Raw genomic sequence first — 24,079 nt, forward strand, 5'->3', positions numbered from 1 at the left:
TATAACAGGACAGTAGACGGTCCCAGTTACAGCACCTATAACCAGACAGTAGACGGCCCCAGTTACAGCACCTATAACAGGACAGTAGACGGTCCCAGTTACAGCACCTATAACCGGACAGTAGAGGGTCCCAGTTACAGCACCTTTAACCGGACAGTAGACGGCCCCAGTTACAGCACCTATAACAGGACAGTAGACTGCCCCAGTTACAGCACCTATAACAGGACAATAGATGGTCCCAGTTACAGCACCTATAACCGGACAGTAGAGGGTCCCAGTTACAGCACCTTTAACCGGACAGTAGACGGCCCCAGTTACAGCACCTATAACAGGACAGTAGATGGTCCCAGTTACAGCACCTATAACCGGACAGTAGACGGTCCCAGTTACAGCACCTATAACCGGACAGTAGACGGTCCCAGTTACAGCACCTATAACCGGACAGTAGACGGTCCCAGTTACAGCTCCTATGACAGGACAGTATATGATCCCAGTTACCGCACCTATAACCGGACAGTAGACGGCCCCAGTTACAACACCTATAACCGGACAGTAGACGGCCCCAGTTACAGTACCTATAACCGGACAGTAGACGGCCCCAGTTACAGCACCTATAACCGGACAGTAGACGGCCCCAGTTACAGTACCTATAACCGGACAGTAGACGGCCCCAGTTACAACACCTTTAACCGGACAGTAGACGGCCCCAGTTACAGTACCTATAACCGGACAGTAGGCGGTCCCAGTTACAGCACCTATAACAGGACAATATATAATCCCAGTTACAGCACCTATGACAGGACAGTAGACGGCCCCAGTTACAACACCTATAACCGGACAGTAGACGGCCCCAGTTACAGTACCTATAGCCGGACAGTAGACGGCCCCAGTTACAGCACCTATAACCGGACAGTAGACGGCCCCAGTTACAGCTCCTATAACCGGACAGTAGACGGCCCCAGTTACAGTACCTATAACCGGACAGTAGATGATCCCAGTTACAGCACCTATAACCGTACAGTAGACGGTCCCAGTTACAGCACCTATAACCGGACAGTAGATGATCCCAGTTACAGCACCTATAACCGGACAGTAGACGGCCCCAGTTACAGTACCTATAACCGGACAGTAGATGGTCCAGTTGCAGCACCTATAACCGGACAGTAGACGGTCCCAGTTACAGTACCTATAACCGGACAGTAGATGATCCCAGATACAGCACCTATAACCGGACAGTAGACGGCCCCAGTTACAGTACCTATAACCGGACAGTAGATGGTCCAGTTGCAGCACCTATAACCGGACAGTAGACGGTCCCAGTTACAGTACCTATAACCGGACAGTAGATGATCCCAGATACAGCACCTATAATCGGAGAGTAGACAGTCCCAGTTACAGCACCTATAACCGTACAGTAGACTGTCCCAGTTACAGCACCTATAACCGTACAGTAGACGATCCCAGTTACAGCACCTATAACCGGACAGTAGACGGTCCCTGTTGCAGCACCTATAACCGGACAGTAGACGGTCCCAGTTACAGCACTTATAACCAGACAGTAGACGGTCCCAGTTACAGTACCTATAACCGGACAGTAGATGATCCCAGATACAGCACCTATAACCGGACAGTAGACGGCCCCAGTTACAGTACCTATAACCGGACAGTAGATGGTCCCAGTTACAGCACCTATAACCGGACAGTAGACGGCCCCAGTTACAGCACCTATAACCGGACAGTAGACGGCCCCAGTTACAGTACCTATAACCGGACAGTAGGTGATCCCAGTTACAGCACCTATAACCGGACAGTAGACGGCCCCAGTTACAGTACCTATAACCGGACAGTAGATGGTCCCAGTTACAGCACCTATAACCGGACAGTAGACGGACCCAGTTACAGTACCTATAACCGGACAGTAGATGATCCCAGTTACAGCACCTATAACCGGACAGTAGACGGCCCCAGTTACAGTACCTATAACCGGACAGTAGACGGTCCCAGTTACAGCACCTATAACCGGACAGTAGACGGTCCCAGTTACAGCACCTATAACCGGACAGAAGACGGTCCCAGTTACAGCACCACAACAGTAATATTCACTTCTCCTCCAGCCTCCAGGTTCCCCAGTCTTGCACAGGAAGAGGGATGTATGCCTCTGTGCTCACTGGGAATAATCCCCCTTGAATAGAATTAGCATATCTGGCCTATCTCCTGCTATATCCCCCATTTCAGGGTCTGGGTGCGGGGATAATGCCAGGTGTACATATGATGTAATTATTGTGACATTATTAGTGGCTTCAACATTAATCGAACTTAGTTAATAGGCTATGCTTATGATTTTGGGTGATTAGCATATAATTTGCATCTCATTCTCACAAAAGGCTCTTTGTTTGTAATGCAGAGCCTGTACTGCAATGATATCTTTAGCTTCAGTCAACATAACTTTCTTTAAGTAGTGAGCCGTAACAATTATATGTCATCCTGAAGAACGCGGAGTGTGTGCGGCACCTCTGTAGGTTGTGATAGTTTGTATCTGACAAACATACTGTGCCTTACTCATTATACAGTGTATCCTGATGGACTTCCCAACACTATGTACTCGAAGCTTCTCTAGACAGATAGATAGATAGATAGATAGATAGATAGATAGATAGATAGACAGACAGACAGACAGACAGATAGATACTGTAGATATGAGATAAATAGGTACGAGATAGAGAAAATAAATAGGTATGAGATAGATTAATATGAGATAGACAGATAGAAAGAATATGATAGATATAAGATATATAGAAAATTTAATATGTGATAGATAGATAGATAGATAGATAGATAGATAGATAGATAGATAGATAGATAGATAGATAGATAGATAGATAGGTATGAGATAGATAGATAGATAGATAGATATGAGATAAATAGGTATTAGATCGATAGATAGATAGATAGATAGATAGATAGATAGATAGATAGATAGACAGATAGATAGAATAGGATAGATATAAGATATATAGAAAATTAAATGTGTGATAGATAGATAGATAGATAGATAGATAGATAGATAGATAGATAGATAGATAGATAGATAGATAGATAGATAGATTGGTCGATAGATAGACAGATAGATAGATAGATAGATAGATAGATAGATAGATAGATAGATAGATAGATAGGATAGATATGAGATAGCTAGAAAAATAAATATGAGATAGATAAATAAATAAAAGATAGATAGATAGATAGAGACATAGATAGATAGATAGATAGATAGATATGATATACTGTAGATGATTGATAGATAGATAGATAGATAGATAGATAGATAGATAGATAGATAGATAAGATACATACAGGTATTGTCTTATTTAATCATTTTATGTGGCTTTGTGCGATCCCGTAGTAATACCTAGGTTTTTTTTTTCTATTATAAAAGGTACAGCTAAAATTCTAAGTATATAGGAGCTTTCATACTCAGGCCAAGTCTTCAGACTGAATTGATTTATTTTCTTAATTAAGTTCTTCCTGTTTCTAGAACACGTTACATAAGATATAAAAATGATACCAAAATAAAGGTACTAGTACTGAGCCCCATTGGGTACCATCAAAAAAAGCACTGTTAATAGCACATATTCCTTCAATATATAAGTTAAGAGCCTTTTATGTAAAGATGCGATAGCTCCTACAAATTATTATTTCCTTTCCAAACTCCCTCTGGAAGGAGAATTGTGACACAGTCAGTCGACCACACAGAAACAGGCTCACAGGTCATGTGATGGGAGGGGAGTAAAGTTGGGGGAGCATGTAACAGTTAAAGCTGAGCTCAGAGGGACATTCTGAATGTTCTCTGCTCAATACATGATGTGCCATTCGATTGGATACCACGGCGTAAGCCAGAGCACCCATGGCAAGACTGAAGTCTGCAGCCAGAATATTTGTTTCAGCTTCTTTGTCTCACCCTAATGAATGCAGCAATTGATCATATTAGTTGATGAGATTTATGTTCTTAGTCTCGCACCTTATGTACATAGTAAGGCAGAAAAAGAGACCAGTCCATGAAATTAAACTTTCCCTTTGTGACAATTGCCAATTTAGCTTCATGGTGGATCAACACCCATAATGTCCCCTATGAATTAGTTATACATTCCCATTTCTTATAAGATGGGCAGCTAAAACAATATCTGTTTTGGTTGACCATCTTTTGTTGTTGCCCATTTTATGTTACCACCTAGTGTGATAATACCCTTAAAGTGAAGACCTCTTCCAATTGTATGCTGAAGGCGAAGCCTCTCTTTATAATATAACCATTACTGTTATTAATGATGGCGCCCACCTCTGTTCCCTCTTGAGTTTGCTCTTATAAACTCCTGCAGATGTCTGTTTTAGAGGCAGCCAATTGGACAAACCACACTGACAGCCAACTATCTGCAGAAGATCACCGCAAATCTTCAGGCTGTGAGTTTTGGCGCAACATGCGGTTGACGTGGCCAGCACACGAAGGGGTCATGGCTGCTGCTCCTTGGCAGGCCTGAGCCTCCCGTAGACCCAGACCCTATGTTTGGAAAGGGGTTTCAGTGCAAAAAGTAACATTTTCCACGGTCTTGGTTTACATATGCAAAATCATGCAATTTGGCGTTGCAATCGGGCACTTGTTCCGGCAACACATTCTCGAACCATTGCAATTCGCTTAACTGTACACAAAATGAGTGTGTGACATCACGAAAGAAGTAAAATCGCTGTTTGCGCTGCAGTTTTGTAAATCCCTGAAGTTTCAGCACAACTTCCATCCTGTTGCAAAGTTGATCCAGTCTTGCCAGCATATAAACTTTGGTGTAGTTCTCTAAAGCTTAATTTCTGTCCCAGTAAACATAGCGTGGAGGTCACAGACATTTCCATATTGATAGGTTTTGGATTCTAATTGCAGTCTATTAAAATGCTCAGTATTTATATATTTTTTTCTCCTCTCCTGCGCTAAATGCAAGAAATTTGCAATCAAAATGCCATCCTGGCATATTGGCAATTTGAAAGGCTGATGGACACCGAACTTTTACTGCTATTCTTGTGACTTGTTTAATTAACAACATTTTCTGACCAGGACTCGCTCTCAAAGTGTTACTACAGCCTGTTTTTAAATTAAGCCTTAATGAACATATTTGCATGTTATCAGCCCGGCTCTATATCATTTTCACCGGACTGCGTTTAAGCTTGCATCACTCCAAACAGCTTTTGTGGATTAGTAAGTAGGTGAAATAAAAAATCTCATTTCGCATCTGACATTAATAACTTTCCAGGGGAACGAGCACTGGTATTTGTGCTTAGACCCGAATTGACTCCCGGTGTCCTAGAAAACACAAGGGCAGATAAGACCAGTAACCAACAAGATATGAGAAATATGTGCTTAATGCAGTTTCTACCTTACATGTTAATTAATGTGTGCAATCAATTACTGACGTTACAGTATGAGAAAAAAGAACTGGTGTGGAATGAATAATAAAAATTTAAAAAAAATACCTATACATTTTTAACTGCATTTTTTTTTTCTATTTAAACAAATAGTCTTGGTGCTTCTGAATGCTGAGCCGAGACATGCTTTGAATAACAAGCATCATAAAATCTAATCAGATTTATAAGAGAAATTGATTGTTGTGGCAGGAAGAGAGGGTGGAAAATAAGCTGAAATTTAAGTGTTAATTTTTATGCTAATCCGCGCCGCCTTCCTATGAAGCAATTTTGTTCAGTGCCACAAATATAAAATTGTCCCTTGCAGAGAAATGTCAGCCTGCTAGACCTGAAAGCAGTAATTTATTAGGTATGTTCCTATTAGTATGTGTCATAGTTGTTCCTTGTATGCTCACAATGGTGCTCCATACTTATCCCGCAAGACTGGGGTAAAGGGGGGGGGGGGGGGTTGTTTCAGCTCACTAGCTGGAACGCAGGGCATTAATACATTATAATAGGCAGGGTGGTCCGTGCCCCGTGGACAAAAGGCTATTTAATACAATTTAATGTCATTCGGCAAAGTATTGAGACAAAATAAAGACAGAAATGAAATGGCATCTGTGCGTTCTAAACAGCAGCCGGGCAATTAAGCTCCGTTTAAGAGGTATGACATTTCTGATAAAGCAAAACTAATAATATGGGGGGGGGGGGGGGAGTGTTACACCCCTCCCCCATGCAGGGGTTTCAGAATGCTATTAAATGATCGATACCCACTGTCACATGATGTCATCTTTAAGAGAAGCATCCACACGACAGCAGACACTAGTGTCGGTCTGTGACCTTCTCTCCTCGTCCCTGAAACTCCGTCAAAATCACTTCCAAGTGTACGGTTTCACAGAATTTAGTTTTTGGACAATATCTTGTTTCTGGGTAGTGGATTAATAGCGTTAAGGGTTCTAATGCAATCCACATATAGGTCAATTACATTCGCCAACATCTGCTCTGTCATTGGCATTTGCATACACCATTCATATGTTAATGACGCCTCTCTCTCTTTCTTTTTCTTTTTTTTTCTCCCCCTTCTCAAGTAATATATTAAAAAATACACCCAAGATTTGCATATCGGTTTAGATCAGTATATTAGAAACAATTTATCATTTTCTGTTTTCTTGCTACGTCTTTTCCCCCCCCATTTTATTTAAACAATAAAAAAAAAAGGCGAAGAAGGAGAAGGAAGGGTGGGCTGCGAAGAGAATATGTTGAGTGATGTGCGTTATATTGGAGTACGGCTGTGATTTATACACAAGCAGCCCCTTAGTGGGAAAGCTTCCATTTTAAAGCAGCTTAAAACCCTTATAAATCAATAATGACACAGATGGACTGGTGATAATCTATTTAGAATGCCTGATAGCAAATATTGTTGTACAGATGATTAGAGTTGGCGACTGTTTTAGCAGCGAGGCTTTACTCCCTTTTTGTAAATGGTAAGTTTGAACAAAAAGATTTAGAAAAAAATAATAATAATAAAATCTCTCTATAAATACTGATGTATTTATACATCTGCCGCCACGGACTGGACCGAAGACACGAATAGAAGATAAAGGACCAAAACAAAATCCCAAAACACAACTGAAGGGACGTGGCAGCAACTGCCAATAAAATAATATCAATCGCTGTTCCTTTAACAAAACAGGACCTCTTAATGGAATTGTGTCTTCTGGTGTAAATAGTATTAAAGGGCTACATCTTCCCTCTCCGTGTCCCGATCTCACACGGCTGCCTAACACATAAATGCAGCTTGTCAGAGATGGCAGCTGCTTGGAATCTTTATAAATATGAGCTGGTATTGATCGGAGGGGAATGAAATAGCCTAGTGCCACCAAGTGTTTAGCTTCCCGTCTCCAGGACATCACCGGTGGCCTTGCGTGGGGATACATTTTCCTTCATAGTCGCTGGGTTTTATTTCATCTTTCACCTTTTCCGCTGATTTTCCTTGACCTCTACCGGTTGCGGCGATTTGTCATATTTGTTCACTTTCAGTTTGTACGGTTACATATTTATCGTCTGTTTTCTTTTTTCCTCCAGGGAAGGAGGACGCTTCCGTGATCAAGTGACTGGGTGTATACTTAGTAGACTGTCTGTCCTTAAACCAAGCATGCATTTAAGTTGTTAAGGTAAGAAGCAGTGCCATTGGTCATCCTTACCTTGTAATTGTGTATATCCATAGCACAATCTGAAACATATATTGTTTATTAACACGTACATACAGGCTTGGACTGGCCCACATGGGTACAGGGGAACCACCGGTGGGCCCTACTGCCTGGGGGCCCCACCTCCTGCTCTAAGGATCAGGTTCTAGAGAATTATACATTATACATATGTTACCTTATTCTGGACTATGGTGTCTTTTCTACAGTGCATTGTGTTATTAATCTGGTACATTATCATGCACGCAGCAGCTGTATTACTGTATATATTTATGAAGGGGCCCAGACGTTGCACACTTAATGGTTAGCCAAACCAATGAGGTGGCAGGCCACACCCCCTCTGCAGACTGGCCACACCCCTAACATGGGCCCCTACCACTGTATTCCCCCGGTGGGCCCTACATGCCCCAGTTCAACACTGCGTACATAGTGAAAATGAGGTGTCCGTTGAAAACACAGTCTCAGAATTGGCAGATCCGGCAACAGCAACCAACACTAATGAGCCTTAAACAAGGTAGAACAGTCTACCTATAGATGGGATTCTCTCTGCAGTAATAATAGTTTTCTCAGGCTAACCCGCTTAGAGGACGAGCGTAAAGTCCCTAGGATGAGGTTTAAACAAAAAACAAAACTTTTAATTGTTTAAAATGTGTTTTAATAATACCATATTATGAGTAATGGAGCCAAACTCACACCCGGCTTCCTCATTGCATGAGTCACATGCTAATTTATGCATTAAATAAAAGTAGATTATAATTAAAATCACGTTCCCTTACAAACAGCTCTTTACTGATACTACATCCAAATAAAAAAAAAAAAAACAGCTCACTTTCTCTCCAGCCTCTGTGGCCACTAACTGGTTAAAACTAATTTCATGTTTGGCTCGAAATCTCATAATGCAATTTATTTAGGTATTCAGACTAAAGGATGTAATGAGGATTCTTTCATGGTCACTGATAATTGATGCCAATCAGATTTGAACAAAAGAATAATGTAATCTAACCGACCAGACAAGGTGGATTTTTATTTTTTTAATGGCTGAACGAGTGCTATATACAGTGCATGCTAAGATTAGCCGAAAATATACAGCGTTGTCCAACGGTACCGGCGTCTAAGTGATAAAGTGAAATCTTAAATAAGTAATAAAATGTGATACTGAAAGCAAAGCACAAAGCGTGTAATAAAATGACTATACAGTATGTATCTGATATATAAATATATATTACAAGTAAAGATTAAAAGGGAGACTTCAAAGGCAAAAATGGAACATCTGGTGAGCGAATATCATATCCTGTTGCATATTTTATTTGCATATTTTTCATGGAAGCAGTTGTGGTTTATTTTTATTTTTTTATGATAAATTATGGAATGGATAACGGACCGCACTTTTCCTGTGCAAAGCTGATAAGTTAGACACTGAGAGACCCACTTGCCAGGAACTTTTGGGTTTTCCCTAGAAAATGCCTGTAGTTATTCAGAACAGTCTCACATAAACACATCAGGGCACGTATTAAACCTAGATTCCCTGAAAGACACCAGATTAAACGGTAAATGAAAAGCAAACCCCTGCCTCCCTGGGCCTGATCCCTCAGTCTGCAGCGCAAACGCCAACTTCTAGGTTGGTTTGTCTTTAAAACCGTAGATGGTAAATGACCATTAAAAAATGTCCTGTTAGAATTAAAGGCGAGATAACGCTGTTTGGTGTAGGGGGGAAGCATTTTTTGTGTGCTCACCAGACTTCCTGTTGGAAGTATACACATAACCAGTGGTGGATTCTACCTATGGGCTGCAGAACAGCAGCCCCCCCCCCAGGTAAAATCCGCCACCCAGCTCAGTGAGCCAGATGCAGTCCGTGAGACTGCAGCGGCTTCACAGGCTGGTGACTGACTGGCAGTGACTTCCTATTGGAAATCCTACCTGTCAGTCACCAGCAGGACTGGCAGTCCCATTGGCAGATTTTTCCTCCCTTCGGGACTACCGACCCGGGCTGCGATTGGCAGAGAGCTGTCTTCCTGCAGGATGCCACTCCCTGCCTAGCCGGCATCTAAGGACTGCAGCTGATGCAGTCCATAGAAGCCGGTGCTTGCGCATGTGCACTGAAGCCACAACTTGTGCATATTCATATGTGCCGGGTCCTGGCACCTGGAGGCTCCATTTCATAGGCTTTGGGACCCAGGAGTCGGACTGTCCTCATGGCATACCCCCTACCTTAAAAAGGTAGGAGGTTCCGCTGCACATAACCAACCTAATGGCCTAAGTTCCTGAGTGTGACCTATGAACTCAGAACCTCCCAACATTTCTTAAACTAAATTATAATCACTTTAATTTAAACATGTAAAATTATCTTACATAAAGTGTCAGATACAAAGGTATACCATAAAAATAAAGTATTGACAACATTCAGGAAAGTTATGGGGAAGGGGAGAAGGTATGGTAGCAACCAGTGAGAACGGCACTAAACTTCAAAAACATCAAAACACACAATATTCATTGGTTTGAAGCATCTTATGGTCCATCTCTTCAATAAAACAGTGTCGTCATGTCTGTCCAAGGCTGTCCGCATCCCCAAACGGTCTAATACTAGGCTTTGGATGGACATAAAGTATCAGCCAATCAGCTCCTAACAGCCATGTTACAGGCTGTTTGAAAAATGACAGGAGCTGATTGGCTGGTACTTTATGACCATCCAAGGCTTAGTAAATAGACCCTTAAAAGAGGGCACACCCAACAAACTTTATAGAACATCTAGAATTTTAACCTCAGCCATTCCACACCACTACACTCAACCCAAACCACAACACCCAACCCACGCCAGAACATCTCCACCAGCAAACTCAAACAATCAGAATTAATCTAGGGATTGAAATTTCAGGTTGCAGAGAGGGTAAAATCGGGAATGGCTGCTCCTTATAAATCAATTATCCCAAACTCCTCCCCATCCATAAACACCAACAATCCAGCTATTGGTAATAATCTCAAAATGAAACTTTATTGACCAGGTAAAAATATTTTAACCGGTTATTACCAACAAGGTTACAAAATGGCTTTGGGATTTAATGCTGTGAAATATACAGTTATATATGTTGAGCGATGATGATGTCACCTATATTTGGTGATAATGATGTCACTTCTTTATAATGTTTCCCGATAATTGGTGCCACTCGTGGGATCAGGTTCTTTGATAGAAATATCTGGGCGTCCACATGGTGACAGGCAGTCTCAGACCGTCAGTCACACAATCCCAACCCATCCTATCTTACAGAAAGGGGGGCATTATTCACACTATGGGGGGTATTCAATGCTTGTTGGATCCTTTCCGACGGAAAGGATCCGACAATGCAGTATTCAATGAGCGGCGATTTGGCCGTTCCCGACAATGCCAATACGACTTCTTTTAAAGTCGGATTGACATTGTCGGAAACGGGGCCAAAACCTCAGATTTGGCCGTAGAATCCGACAAAACACGTGGATCCGCAGCTAATGCCCCAAACCACGTGTTTTCTGACAAGTCGGAATTGCCTACTTGTCGGAAAAAAAAGCAGGGGCATTGAATAGGTCGGAATAGTTTCCGACCTAAAATAGTCGGAAACTGCCGTCTTCCAAGAAGACGGCAGTTTCCGACTTCAATTGAATACTCCCCTATATGTTAAAAAATAAATTATGTATTGCCTCAATCCTGGGATTTATCATGGTAATTCCATTTATTACAAGTACCCTACTTATACAGTTTGTACATTGGGCCTAATTCAGACCTGGTCGCACACAGGCGTTTTTTTGCACTGCTGCGACCGGGTAATCGCCGCCTACAGGGGGAGGGGTAATCGCTGTGCAGGGGAGCAATCGGCTTTGCAGTGAGCTGCACAAACACAAGTTTGTGCAGATTCTGCGCAGCCCAGGAGTTACTCAGCCGCTGCGACGATCCGGACCAGTGCTGACGTCAGGAATCCTCCTCCCCGAACAGCTGGGCACGCCTGCGTTTTTCCGGACACTCTCTGAAAACGGTGAGTTGCCGCCCACGAATGCCTTCTTCCTGTCAATCTTCTTGCGATCGCCGGTTCGATCGCTTTCTTCATAAGTTCTGTCGCTGCCCGGTGATCTCCGTCGCCGGCGGCCGACGCGCCTACGCATTGTGGTTCATGCGCATGCACTGTTCAAACCCGATTGCACGGCTGCAAAAAAAGGCAGCGTGCGAACGGGTCTGAATGACCCCCATTGACTTTTCAACAACACAGGTCATCAAACAGGCAAAATGGGGATTCTAGGGGTCATTTCGAGTTGATCGCTCGCTAGCAACTTTTTGCTGCGCTGCGATCAGACAGTCGCCGCCTATGGGGGAGTGTATTTTCACTTTGCAAGTGTGCGAACGGTTTTGCAGCCGACGGCACAAAAAAGTTTTTTGCAGTTTCTGAGTAGCTCTGGACTTACTCAGCCGCTGCGATCACTTCAGCCTGTCCGGTCCCGGAATTGATGTCAGACACCCGCCCTGCAAACGCTTGGACATGCCTGCATTTTTCCAGACACTCCCAGGAAACGGCCAGATGACACCCATAAACGCCCTCTTCCTGTCAATCTCCTTGCGATCGGCTGTGCGAATGGATTCTTTGTTAAATCCAACGCTCAGCACCGATCCTCTTTGTACCCGAACAACGCGCCTGCGCATTGCGGTGCATATGCATGCGCAGTTTTGCTGAGATTTAACCTGATCGCATCGCTGCAAAAAGTTGCTAGCGAGCGATCAACTCGGAATGACCCCCTCCGTGTCTGAGCGGAGAGATGGGATTTGCTCACGGAGCGTGGATCCGGCACAGCCTGTGAGAGTGACAGAGCTGCATCACTAGAGGTGCGAACGCCTCACTTATCTCACCAATGTGTTAACTACAGTGATTACTTGCTACCATTTACAACCTCACACCACAGAAATGATGCCAAACAAACGCCATGAGCCCTGGAAATGACTGTGCAGAATACCCGGGTTCAGCCTATCATAATGTAAGAAATAAAAGCTGTTGCAGTATGTGCAATATGTCAGTGCTTCAGTGCATCTTGTTAGGAAGGTAGGTGTCACCAGACAGATGTACAGACACCACTGACCCTCCAGCGACAAGCCGCGCAGAGGACTGCTGCAGAGAGATGTAGCCACAGTTATTCCAAACTAAAATCCAGGTAAACCTGCAGAACCTGTCTCAGGAGCCAGGAGGAGCGCAGAAATAATCAGGAGCACGTGGTGATCCAAACAGGCATGCTGCGTCAGACTCAGGAGCAAGAGATGAGAGCCAGGAACAGGAATGCCGCGGCAGGAGGCCAGGGGCCAGATCAAGAGACAGCGGAGAACGGACAGGAAGGAGTTAATGCGGACAGTAACTGGGGTTAAATGGGATCAGTGGCCTCATGCTGGGTCACAGCAGCTGGTCGCTTATGCAGCTCTGAAGTCCACGTCTGCACAGATATCAGGATTACAGCGAGCAGCACCAGCCATTGTGCCTGTAGTTCATCGCACAGATAGGGGCATGTATAAAAGGTTAGAGCGATATACATATTATCATCCTGCATGGCAATGTCCATCTCCTGCTTACCAGTGCACTTCTCTTTATACAAATGTAGGACTATCCCCTCCCCCCATTGTGTGCTGCTTCTCGCTGCTTGTACAACATTTTCTAGGGTATAGTTGTTCTCAGCAGGGTAATTATGGGCTACAGGGTCCAATGGCTGGAGCAGAGCTTCTCTGGTAACTGGGCAGTAATGGAGCAGACATCACTGGTGGGTGGGCACTGAGGGAGCAGAGCTTTACTGGTAACTGGGTGCTGAGGGAGCAGAGCTTTACTGGTAACTGGGTGCTGAGGGAGCAGAGCTTTACTGGTAACTGGATGCTGAGGGAGCAGAGCTTTACTGGTAACTGGGTGCTGAGGGAGCAGAGCTTTACTGGTAACTGGGTGCTGAGGGAGCAGAGCTTTACTGGTAACTGGGTGCTGAGGGAGCAGAGCTTTACTGGTAACTGGGTGCTGAGGGAGCAGAGCTTTACTGGTAACTGGGTGCTGAGGGAGCAGAGCTTTACTGGTAACTGGGTGCTGAGGGAGCAGAGCTTTACTGGTAACTGGGTGCTGAGGGAGCAGAGCTTTACTGGTAACTGGGTGCTGAGGGAGCAGAGCTTTACTGGTAACTGGGTGCTGAGGGAGCAGAGCATCACTAATAACTGGGTGCTGATGGAGCAGAGCATCACTGGTAACTGGGTGCTGAGGGAGCAGAGCTTCACTGGCAACTGGGCATTGAGCGAGCAGAGCTTTACTGGCAACTGGGTGCTGAGGGAGCAGAGCTTTACTGGCAACTGGGCATTGAGGGAGCAGAGCTTCACTGGCAACTGGGCACTGAGAGAGCAGCGCTTCACTGGCAACTGGGCACTGAGAGAGCAGCGCTTCACTGGCAACTGGGCACTGAGAGAGCAGAGCTTCACTGGCAACTGAGTGCTGAGGTAGCAGAGCGTCACTGGCAACTGGGCGTTGAGGGAGCACAGCTTCACTGGCAACTGGGTGCAGAGGGAGAAAAGTTTCACTGGCAACAGTGCGCTGAGGGAGCAGAGTTACACTGGCAACTGGGTTCTGAGGGAGCAGAGCTTCACTGGCAACTGGGTACTGAGGGAGCAGAGCTTCACTGGCAACTGGGCACTGAGGGAGCAAAGCTTCACTGGCAACTGGGCACTGAAGGAGCAGAGCTTTACTGGCAACTGGGCACTGAGGGAGCAAAGCTTCACTGGCAACTGGGCGCTGAGGGAGCAAAGCTTCACTGTCCACTGGCTGCTGAGGGAGCAGAGCTTCACTGGCAAATCAGTGCTGAGGGAGCAGAGCTTCACTGGCAACTGGGTGCTGTGAGAGCAGAGCTTCACTGTCAACTGGATGCTGAGGGAGCAGAGCGTCAGTGGCAATTGGGCACTGAGGGAGCAGGGCGTCACTGGAAATTGGGTGCTGAGGGAGCAGAGCTTCTCTGATACCTGGGTGCTGAGAGAGCAGAGCCAGATTGGCAACTGGGCACTGAGGGAGCAGACTAGACTGGCAACTGGGTGTTGAGGGAGCAGAGCTAGACTGGCAACTGGGCGCTGAGGGAGCAAAGCTTCACTGGCAACTGGGCGCCGAGGGAGCAAAGCTTCACTGACAAATGGGCACTGAGGGAGCAGGGCTTGACTGGCAACTGGGTTCTGAGGGAGCAGAGCATCACTGGCAACTGGGCACTGAGGGAGCAGAGCTTCACTGGCAACTGGGCGCTGAGGGAGCAAAGCTTCACTGACAACTGGGCACTGAGGGAGCAGAGCTTCACTGGCAACTGGGCGCTGAGGGAGCAAAGCTTCACTGACATCTGGGCACTGAGGGAACAGGGCTTGACTGGCAACTGGGTTCTGAGGGAGCAGAGCATCACTGGCAACTGGGCACTGAGGGAGCAGAGCTTCACTGGCAACTGGGTGCTGAGGGAGCAGAGCTTCTCTGGTAACTGGGTGCTGAGGTAGCATAGCCAGACTGGCAACTGGGCACTGATCGAGCAGATTAGACTGGCAACTTGGTGCTGAGGGAGCAGAGATAGACTGGCAACTGGGCGCTGAGGGAACAAAGCTTCACTGGCAACTGGGCACTGAGGGAGCAGAGCTTCACTGGCAACTGGGTGCTGAGGGAGCAGAGCTTCTCTGGTAACTGGGTGCTGAGGTAGCATAGCCAGACTGGCAACTGGGCACTAATCGAGCAGATTAGACTGGCAACTTGGTGCTGAGGGAGCAGAGATAGACTGGCAACTGGGCGCTGAGGGAACAAAGCTTCACTGGCAACTGGGCACTGAGTGAGGGAGCAAAGCTTCACTGGCAACTGGCTGCTGAGAGAGCAGAGCTTCACTGGCAACAGGGTGTTGAGGAAGCAGAGCTTCACTGGCAACTGGATGCTGATGAAGCAGTGCTTTACTGGCAACAGGGTGCTGATGGAGCAGAGCTTCACTGGCATCTGGGTGCTGAGGGAGCAGAGCTTCACTGGCAAATGGGCACTGAGGAAGCAGGGCTTCACTGGCAACTGGGTGCTGATGGGGAGGACCTTCACTGGCACAAAGGCGCTGAGGAAGCAGAGCTTCACTGGCAATTGGGCGCTGATGGAGCAGAGCTTCACTGGCAACTGGGCACTGAGGAAGCAGAGCTTCACTGGCAACTGGATGCTGAGGAAGCAGACCTTCACTGAAATCTGGGTGTTGAGGGAGCACAGCACCTCAGGCAACAGGACATTTGAGGGAGCAGAGCTTCACTGCCAACTGGGCTCTGAGGGAGCAGTGCTCTACTGACAGCTGGGTGCTGAGGGAGCACAGCGTCACTGGCAACTGGGCAGTGAGGAAACAGAGCTTCACTGGCAACTGGGCGCTGAGGGAACAAAGCTTTACTGGCAACTGAGCGCTGAGGGAGCAAAGCTTTACAGGCAACTGGGTGCTGAGGGAGCAAAGCTTCACTGGCAACAGGGTACTGAGGAAGCAGAGCTTCACTGGCAACTGGGTGCTGATGGAGCAGAGCTCCACTGGCAACTGGGTGCTGAGGGAGCAGAGCTTCACTGGCAACTGGGCACTGAGGGAGCAAAGCTTCACTGGCAACTGGGCACTGATGGAGCAGAGCTTCACTGGCAACTGGGTGCTGAGGGAGCAGAGCTTCACTGGCAACTGGGCACTGAGGGAGCAAAGCTTCACTGGCAACTGGGCGCTGAGGGAGCAGAGCTTCACTGGCAACTGGGCACTGAGAGAGCAGAGCTTCACTGGCAACTGAGTGCTGAGGGAGCAAAGCTTCAATGGCAATTGGGCACTGAGGGAGCAGGGCTTCACTGGCAACTGGGTACTGAGGGAGCAGAGCTTCACTGTCAACTGGCTGCTGAGGGAGCAGAGCTTCACTGGCAACTGGGTGCTGTGAGAGCAGAGCTTCACTGTCAACTGGGTGCTGAGGGAGCAGAGCGTCACTGGCAACTGGGCACTGAGGGAGCAGAGTGTCACTGGCAACTGGGTGCTGAGGGAGCAGAGCTTCTCTGGTAACTGGGTGCTGAGGGAGCAGAGCCAGATTGGCAACTGGGCACTGAGGGAGCAGACTAGACTGGCAACTGCGTTTTGAGGGAGCAGAGCTAGACTGGCAACTGGGCGCTGAGGGAGCACAGCTTCACTGGCAACTGGGCGCTGAGAGAGCAAAGCTTCACTGGCAACTGGGCACTGAGGGAGCAGGGCTTGACTGGCAACTGGGTTCTGAGGGAGCAGAGCATCACTGGCAACTGGGTACTGAGGGAGCAGAGCTTCACTGGCAACTGGGTGCTGAGGGAGCGGAGCTTCTCTGGTAACTGGGTGCTGAGGTAGCAGAGCCAGACTGGCAACTGGTCACTGAGGGAGCAGATTAGACTGGCAACTTGGTGCTGAGGGAGCAGAGATAGACTGGCAACTGGGCGCTGAGGGAGCAAAGCTTCACTGGCAACTGGGTGTTGAGAGAGCAGAGCTTCACTGGCAACAGGGTGCTGAGGAAGCAGTGCTTCACTAGCAACTGGATGCTGATGGAGCAGTGTTTCACTGGCAACAGGGCGCTGATGGAGCAGAGCTTCACTGGCATCTGAGTGCTGAGGGAGCAGAGCTTCACTGGCAACTGGCACTGAGGAAGCAGGGCTTCCCTGGGAACTGGGTGCTGATGGAGAGGACCTTCACTGGCACAAGGGCGTTGAGGAAGCAGAGCTTCACTGGCAATTGGGCGCTGATGCAGCAGAGCTTCACTGGCAACTGGGCGCTGAGGAAGCAGAGCTTCACTGGCAACTGGGTGCTGATGGAGAGGAGCTTCACTGGCAACTGGGCGCTGAGGGAGCAGGGCTTCACTGGCAACTGGGTACTGAGGGAGCAGAGCTTCACTGTCAACTGGCTGCTGAGGGAGCAGAGCTTCACTGGCAACTAGGTGCTGTGAGAGCAGAGCTTCACTGGCAACTGGGTGCTGAGGGAGCAGAGCGTCACTGGCAACTGGGCACTGAGGGAGCAGAGTGTCACTGGCAACTGGGTGCTGAGGGAGCAGAGCTTCTCTGGTAACTTGGTGCTGAGGGAGCAGAGCCAGATTGGCAACTGGGCACTGAGGGAGCAGACTAGACTGGCAACTGCGTTTTGAGGGAGCAGAGCTAGACTGGCAACTGGGCGCTGAGGGAGCACAGCTTCACTGGCAACTGGGCGCTGAGAGAGCAAAGCTTCACTGGCAACTGGGCACTGAGGGAGCAGGGCTTGACTGGCAACTGGGTTCTGAGGGAGCAGAGCATCACTGGCAACTGGGTACTGAGGGAGCAGATCTTCACTGGCAACTGGGTGCTGAGGGAGCGGAGCTTCTCTGGTAACTGGGTGCTGAGGTAGCAGAGCCAGACTGGCAACTGGTCACTGAGGGAGCAGATTAGACTGGCAACTTGGTGCTGAGGGAGCAGAGATAGACTGGCAACTGGGCGCTGAGGGAACAAAGCTTCACTGGCAACTGGGCGCTGAGGGAGCAAAGCTTCACTGGCAACTGGGTGTTGAGAGAGCAGAGCTTCACTGGCAACAGGGTGCTGAGGAAGCAGTGCTTCACTGGCAACTGGATGCTGATGGAGCAGTGCTTCACTGGCAACAGGGCGCTGATGGAGCAGAGCTTCACTGGCATCTGAGTGCTGAGGGAGCAGAGCTTCACTGGCAACTGGCACTGAGGAAGCAGGGCTTCCCTGGGAACTGGGTGCTGATGGAGAGGACCTTCACTTGCACAAGGGCGTTGAGGAAGCAGAGCTTCACTGGCAATTGGGCGCTGATGGAGCAGAGCTTCACTGGCAACTGGGCGCTGAGGAAGCAGAGCTTCACTGGCAACTGGGTGCTGATGGAGAGGAGCTTCACTGGCAACTGGGCGCTGAGGGAGCAGAGCTTCACTGGCAACTGGATGCTGAGGAAGCAGAGCTTCACTGAAATCTGGGTGCTGAGGGAGCACAGCACCTCAGGCAACAGGACATTTGAGGGAGCAGAGCTTCACTGTCAACTGGGCTCTGAGGGAGCAGTGCTTCTCTTGCAACTGGGCATTGAGGGAGCAGAACTCTACTGACAGCTGGGTGCTGAGGGAGCACAGCATCACTGGCAACTGGGCAGTGAGGAAACAGAGCCTCCTGGCAGGTGTAATTGTGGGACCAGAGCCTCATTGGTATGTGGACACTCTAAAGTAAAGTTCAAGTGACAGGTGACATCCTTAGAGCAGAGCTAGGCTGCCAACTGGACAGTCACAGAACAGAGTCTCGCTGGTAGGCAGACCATCTGGGAGAAGAGCTTTCTTCACTGCTGGACATTCTGGGAGTCGAAATTCACCAGTGACGGGGCATGGAGGAGCAGAGCTTCACTGGCAAACAGACCCTGTGGTACCAGGGCGTTACTGGTAGAAAGACACTGTTACACTGGCAGACAGGCACTCTCAGAGCTAAGTTACACCTGCAGGCGGGCACTCTGGGAACAGAGTTACACTGGCAGGCGGGCACTCTGGGAGCAGAGTTACACTGGCAGGCGGGCACTCTGGAAGCTAAGTTACACCTGCAGACAGGCACTCTGGGAGCTAAGTTACACCTGCAGGCGGGCACTCTGGGAACAGAGTTACACTGGCAGGCGGGCACTCTGGGAACAGAGTTACACTGGCAGGCGAGCACTCTGGGAGCAGAGTTACACTGGCAGGCGGGCACTCTGGGAGCTAAGTTACACCTGCAGGCGGGCACTCTGGGAACAGAGTTACACTGGCAGGCATGCACTCTGGGAGCAGAGTTACACTGGCAGGCAGGCACTCTCGAAGCTGAGTTACACTGGCAGGCGGGCACTCTGGAAGCAACACTGGCAGGCGGGCACTTGTGGGAACAGAGTTACACTGGCAGGCACTTGTGGGAACAGAGATACACTGGCAGGCGGGCAGTCTGGGACCAAAGTTACACTGGCAGGCGGGCACTCTGGAATCTGAGTTACACTGGCAGGTGGGCACTTGTGGGAACAGAGATACACTGGCAGGCAGGCACTTGTGGGAACAGAGATACACTGGCAGGCGGGCAGTCTGGGACCAAAGTTACACTGGCAGGCAGGCACTCTGGAAGCTGAGTTACACTGGCAGGCGGGCACTCTGGAAGCTTAGTTACACTGGCAGGCGGGCACTCTGGAAGCTGAGTTACACTGGCAGGCGGGCACTCTGGGAGCAGAGTTACACTGGCAGACGGGCACTCTGGGAGCAGAGTTACCATGGCAGGCGGGCACTCTGGGAGCAGAGTTACACTGGCAGGCAGGCACTCTGGGAGCACAGTTACCCTGGCAGGCGGGCACTCTGGAAGCTGAGTTACACTGGCAGGCGGTCACTCTGGAAGCTGAGTTACACTGGCAGGCGGGCACTCTGGAAGCAGAGTTACCCTGGCAGGCGGGCACTCTGGGAGCAGAGTTACACTGGCAGGCGGGCACTCTGCGAGCAGAGTTACACTGGCAGGTGGGCACTCTGGGAGCAGAGTTACCCTGGCAGGCGGGCACTCTGGGAGCAGAGTTACACTGGCAGGAGGACACTCTGGAAGCAGAGTTATCCTGGCAGGCACTCTGGAAGCTGAGTTACACTGGCAGGTGGGCACTCTGGAAGCTGAGTTACACTGGCAGGCGGACACTCTGGAAGCTGAGTTACACTGGCAGGCGGGCACTATGGAAGCTGAGTTACACTGACTGGCGGGCAATCTGGGAACAGAGTTACACTGTCAGGCGGGCACTCTGGGAGCAGCAATCAGGCAGCAAAACTTCATTACATTCAGGGTTGTATATTTCCAGTTTTATAGGAGTGGAGACGTTGCACATAGCAACCAATCAGATTCCACTTATCAGTTATCTAGCACCTTCTAGAAGATAATAGCTAGAATCTGGTTGCTATTGGAAACATCTCCACTTCTAGAAACCCGCACTTTAATAAATATACCCCTCAGTCTGTACCACACAGCCATTAGGGCAGTATGATCGGCGCCTAAGCAGGAATGTGAAGTGGTTGGATTCTGGGCAGGACTGGCAGAGACAGGTGGTGTCGCTAACACCGGACAGGAATCTAGGAGAATCTGACGCCCATATATATATTCCCAGTCCTCATACACATATACCATAAGTGTTCCCTGTACTCATACACATATACCATTAGTGTTCCCAGTACTCATACACATATACCATAAGTGTTCCCTGTACTCATACACATATACCATAAGTGTTCCCTGTACTCATACACATATACCATAAGTGTTCCCAGTACTCATACACATATACCATAAGTGTTCCCAGTACTCATACACATATACCATAAGTGTTCCCAGTACTCATACACATATACCATAAGTGTTCCCAGTACTCATACACATATACCATAAGTGTTCCCAGTACTCATACACATATACCATAAGTGTTCCCAGTACTCATACACATATACCATAAGTGTTCCCAGTACTCATACACATATACCATAAGTGTTCCCAGTAGTCATACACATATACCATAAGTGTTCCCTGTACTCATACACATATACCATAAGTGTTCTCTGTACTCATACACATATACCATAAGTGTTCCCAGTACTCATACACATATACCATAAGTGTTCCCTGTACTCATACACATATACCATAAGTGTTCCCAGTACTCATACACATATACCATAAGTGTTCCCAGTACTCATACACATATACCATAAGTGTTCCCTGTACTCATACACATATACCATAAGTGTTCCCTGTACTCATACACATATACCATAAGTGTTCCCAGTACTCATACACATACAGTATACCATAAGTGTTCCCAGTACTCATACACATATACCATAAGTGTTCCCAGTACTCATACACATACAGTATACCATAAGTGTTCCCAGTACTCATACACATATACCATAAGTGTTCCCAGTACTCATACACATATACCATAAGTGCTCCCAGTACTCATACACATATACCATAAGTGTTCCCAGTACTCATACACATATACCATAAGTGTTCCCAGTACTCATACACATATACCATAAGTGTTCCCTGTACTCATACACATATACCATAAGTGCTCCCAGTACTCATACACATATACCATAAGTGCTCCCAGTACTCATACACATATACCATAAGTGTTCCCAGTACTCATACACATATACCATAAGTGTTCCCAGTACTCATACACATATACCATAAGAGTTCCCAGTACTCATATACATATACCATAAGTGTTCCCAGTACTCATACACATATACCATAAGTGTTCCCAGTACTCATACACATATACCATAAGTGCTCCCAGTACTCATACACATATAACATAAGTGCTCCCAGTACTCATACACATATACCATAAGTGTTCCCAGTACCCATACACATATACCATAAGTGCTCCCAGTACTCATACACATATACCATAAGTGTTCCCAGGACTCATACACATATACCATAAGTGTTCCCAGTACTCATACACATATACCATAAGAGTTCCTAGTACTCATACACATATACCATAAGTGTTCCCAGTACTCATACACATATACCATAAGTGTTCCCAGTACTCATACACATATACCATAAGTGCTCCCAGTACTCATACACATATAACATAAGTGCTCCCAGTACTCATACACATATACCATAAGTGTTCCCAGTACCCATACACATATACCATAAGTGCTCCCAGTACTCATACACATATACCATAAGTGTTCCCAGCACTCATACACATATACCATAAGTGTTCCCAGTACTCATACACATATACCATAAGTGTTCCCAGTACTCATACACATATACCATAAGTGTTCCCTGTACTCATACACATATACCATAAGTGTTCCCTGTACTCATACACATATACCATAAGTGTTCCCAGTACTCATACACATATACCATAAGTGTTCCCAGTACTCATATACATATACCATAAGTGTTCCCAGTACTCATACACATATACCATAAGTGTTCCCAGTACTCATACACATATACCATAAGTGTTCCCAGTACTCATACACATATACCATAAGTGTTCCCAGTAGTCATACACATATACCATAAGTGTTCCCTGTACTCATACACATATACCATAAGTGTTCTCTGTACTCATACACATATACCATAAGTGTTCCCAGTACTCATACACATATACCATAAGTGTTCCCTGTACTCATACACATATACCATAAGTGTTCCCAGTACTCATACACATATACCATAAGTGTTCCCAGTACTCATACACATATACCATAAGTGTTCCCTGTACTCATACACATATACCATAAGTGTTCCCTGTACTCATACACATATACCATAAGTGTTCCCAGTACTCATACACATACAGTATACCATAAGTGTTCCCAGTACTCATACACATATACCATAAGTGTTCCCAGTACTCATACACATACAGTATACCATAAGTGTTCCCAGTACTCATACACATATACCATAAGTGTTCCCAGTACTCATACACATATACCATAAGTGCTCCCAGTACTCATACACATATACCATAAGTGTTCCCAGTACTCATACACATATACCATAAGTGTTCCCAGTACTCATACACATATACCATAAGTGTTCCCTGTACTCATACACATATACCATAAGTGCTCCCAGTACTCATACACATATACCATAAGTGTTCCCAGTACTCATACACATATACCATAAGTGTTCCCAGTACTCATACACATATACCATAAGTGTTCCCAGTACTCATACACATATACCATAAGAGTTCCCAGTACTCATATACATATACCATAAGTGTTCCCAGTACTCATACACATATACCATAAGTGTTCCCAGTACTCATACACATATACCATAAGTGCTCCCAGTACTCATACACATATAACATAAGTGCTCCCGGTACTCATACACATATACCATAAGTGTTCCCAGTACCCATACACATATACCATAAGTGCTCCCAGTACTCATACACATATACCATAAGTGTTCCCAGGACTCATACACATATACCATAAGTGTTCCCAGTACTCATACACATATACCATAAGAGTTCCTAGTACTCATACACATATACCATAAGTGTTCCCAGTACTCATACACATATACCATAAGTGTTCCCAGTACTCATACACATATACCATAAGTGCTCCCAGTACTCATACACATATAACATAAGTGCTCCCAGTACTCATACACATATACCATAAGTGTTCCCAGTACCCATACACATATACCATAAGTGCTCCCAGTACTCATACACATATACCATAAGTGTTCCCAGCACTCATACACATATACCATAAGTGTTCCCAGTACTCATACACATATACCATAAGTGTTCCCAGTACTCATACACATATACCATAAGTGTTCCCTGTACTCATACACATATACCATAAGTGTTCCCTGTACTCATACACATATACCATAAGTGTTCCCAGTACTCATACACATATACCA

At 46.8% G+C, this 24,079-nt stretch overlaps 1 protein-coding gene across 7 annotated transcripts in view; it reads left to right on the forward strand.

The window, feature by feature from the left end:
* Window positions 1-24,079, forward strand: part of ZNF536 (zinc finger protein 536) — a 1,069,084-nt gene that overhangs the window by 423,377 nt on the left and 621,628 nt on the right. For all 7 annotated transcript variants that reach the window (XM_063946047.1, XM_063946046.1, XM_063946048.1 and 4 more), the window contains one exon: window positions 7,525-7,613. The gene's annotated coding sequence lies outside the window, so the exon portion shown is untranslated. The remainder of the gene's footprint in view (window positions 1-7,524; window positions 7,614-24,079) is intronic.

This window comes from Pseudophryne corroboree, chromosome 11 (genome assembly GCF_028390025.1).
Source record: "Pseudophryne corroboree isolate aPseCor3 chromosome 11, aPseCor3.hap2, whole genome shotgun sequence".
Taxonomy (NCBI): Eukaryota; Metazoa; Chordata; class Amphibia; order Anura; family Myobatrachidae; genus Pseudophryne; species Pseudophryne corroboree.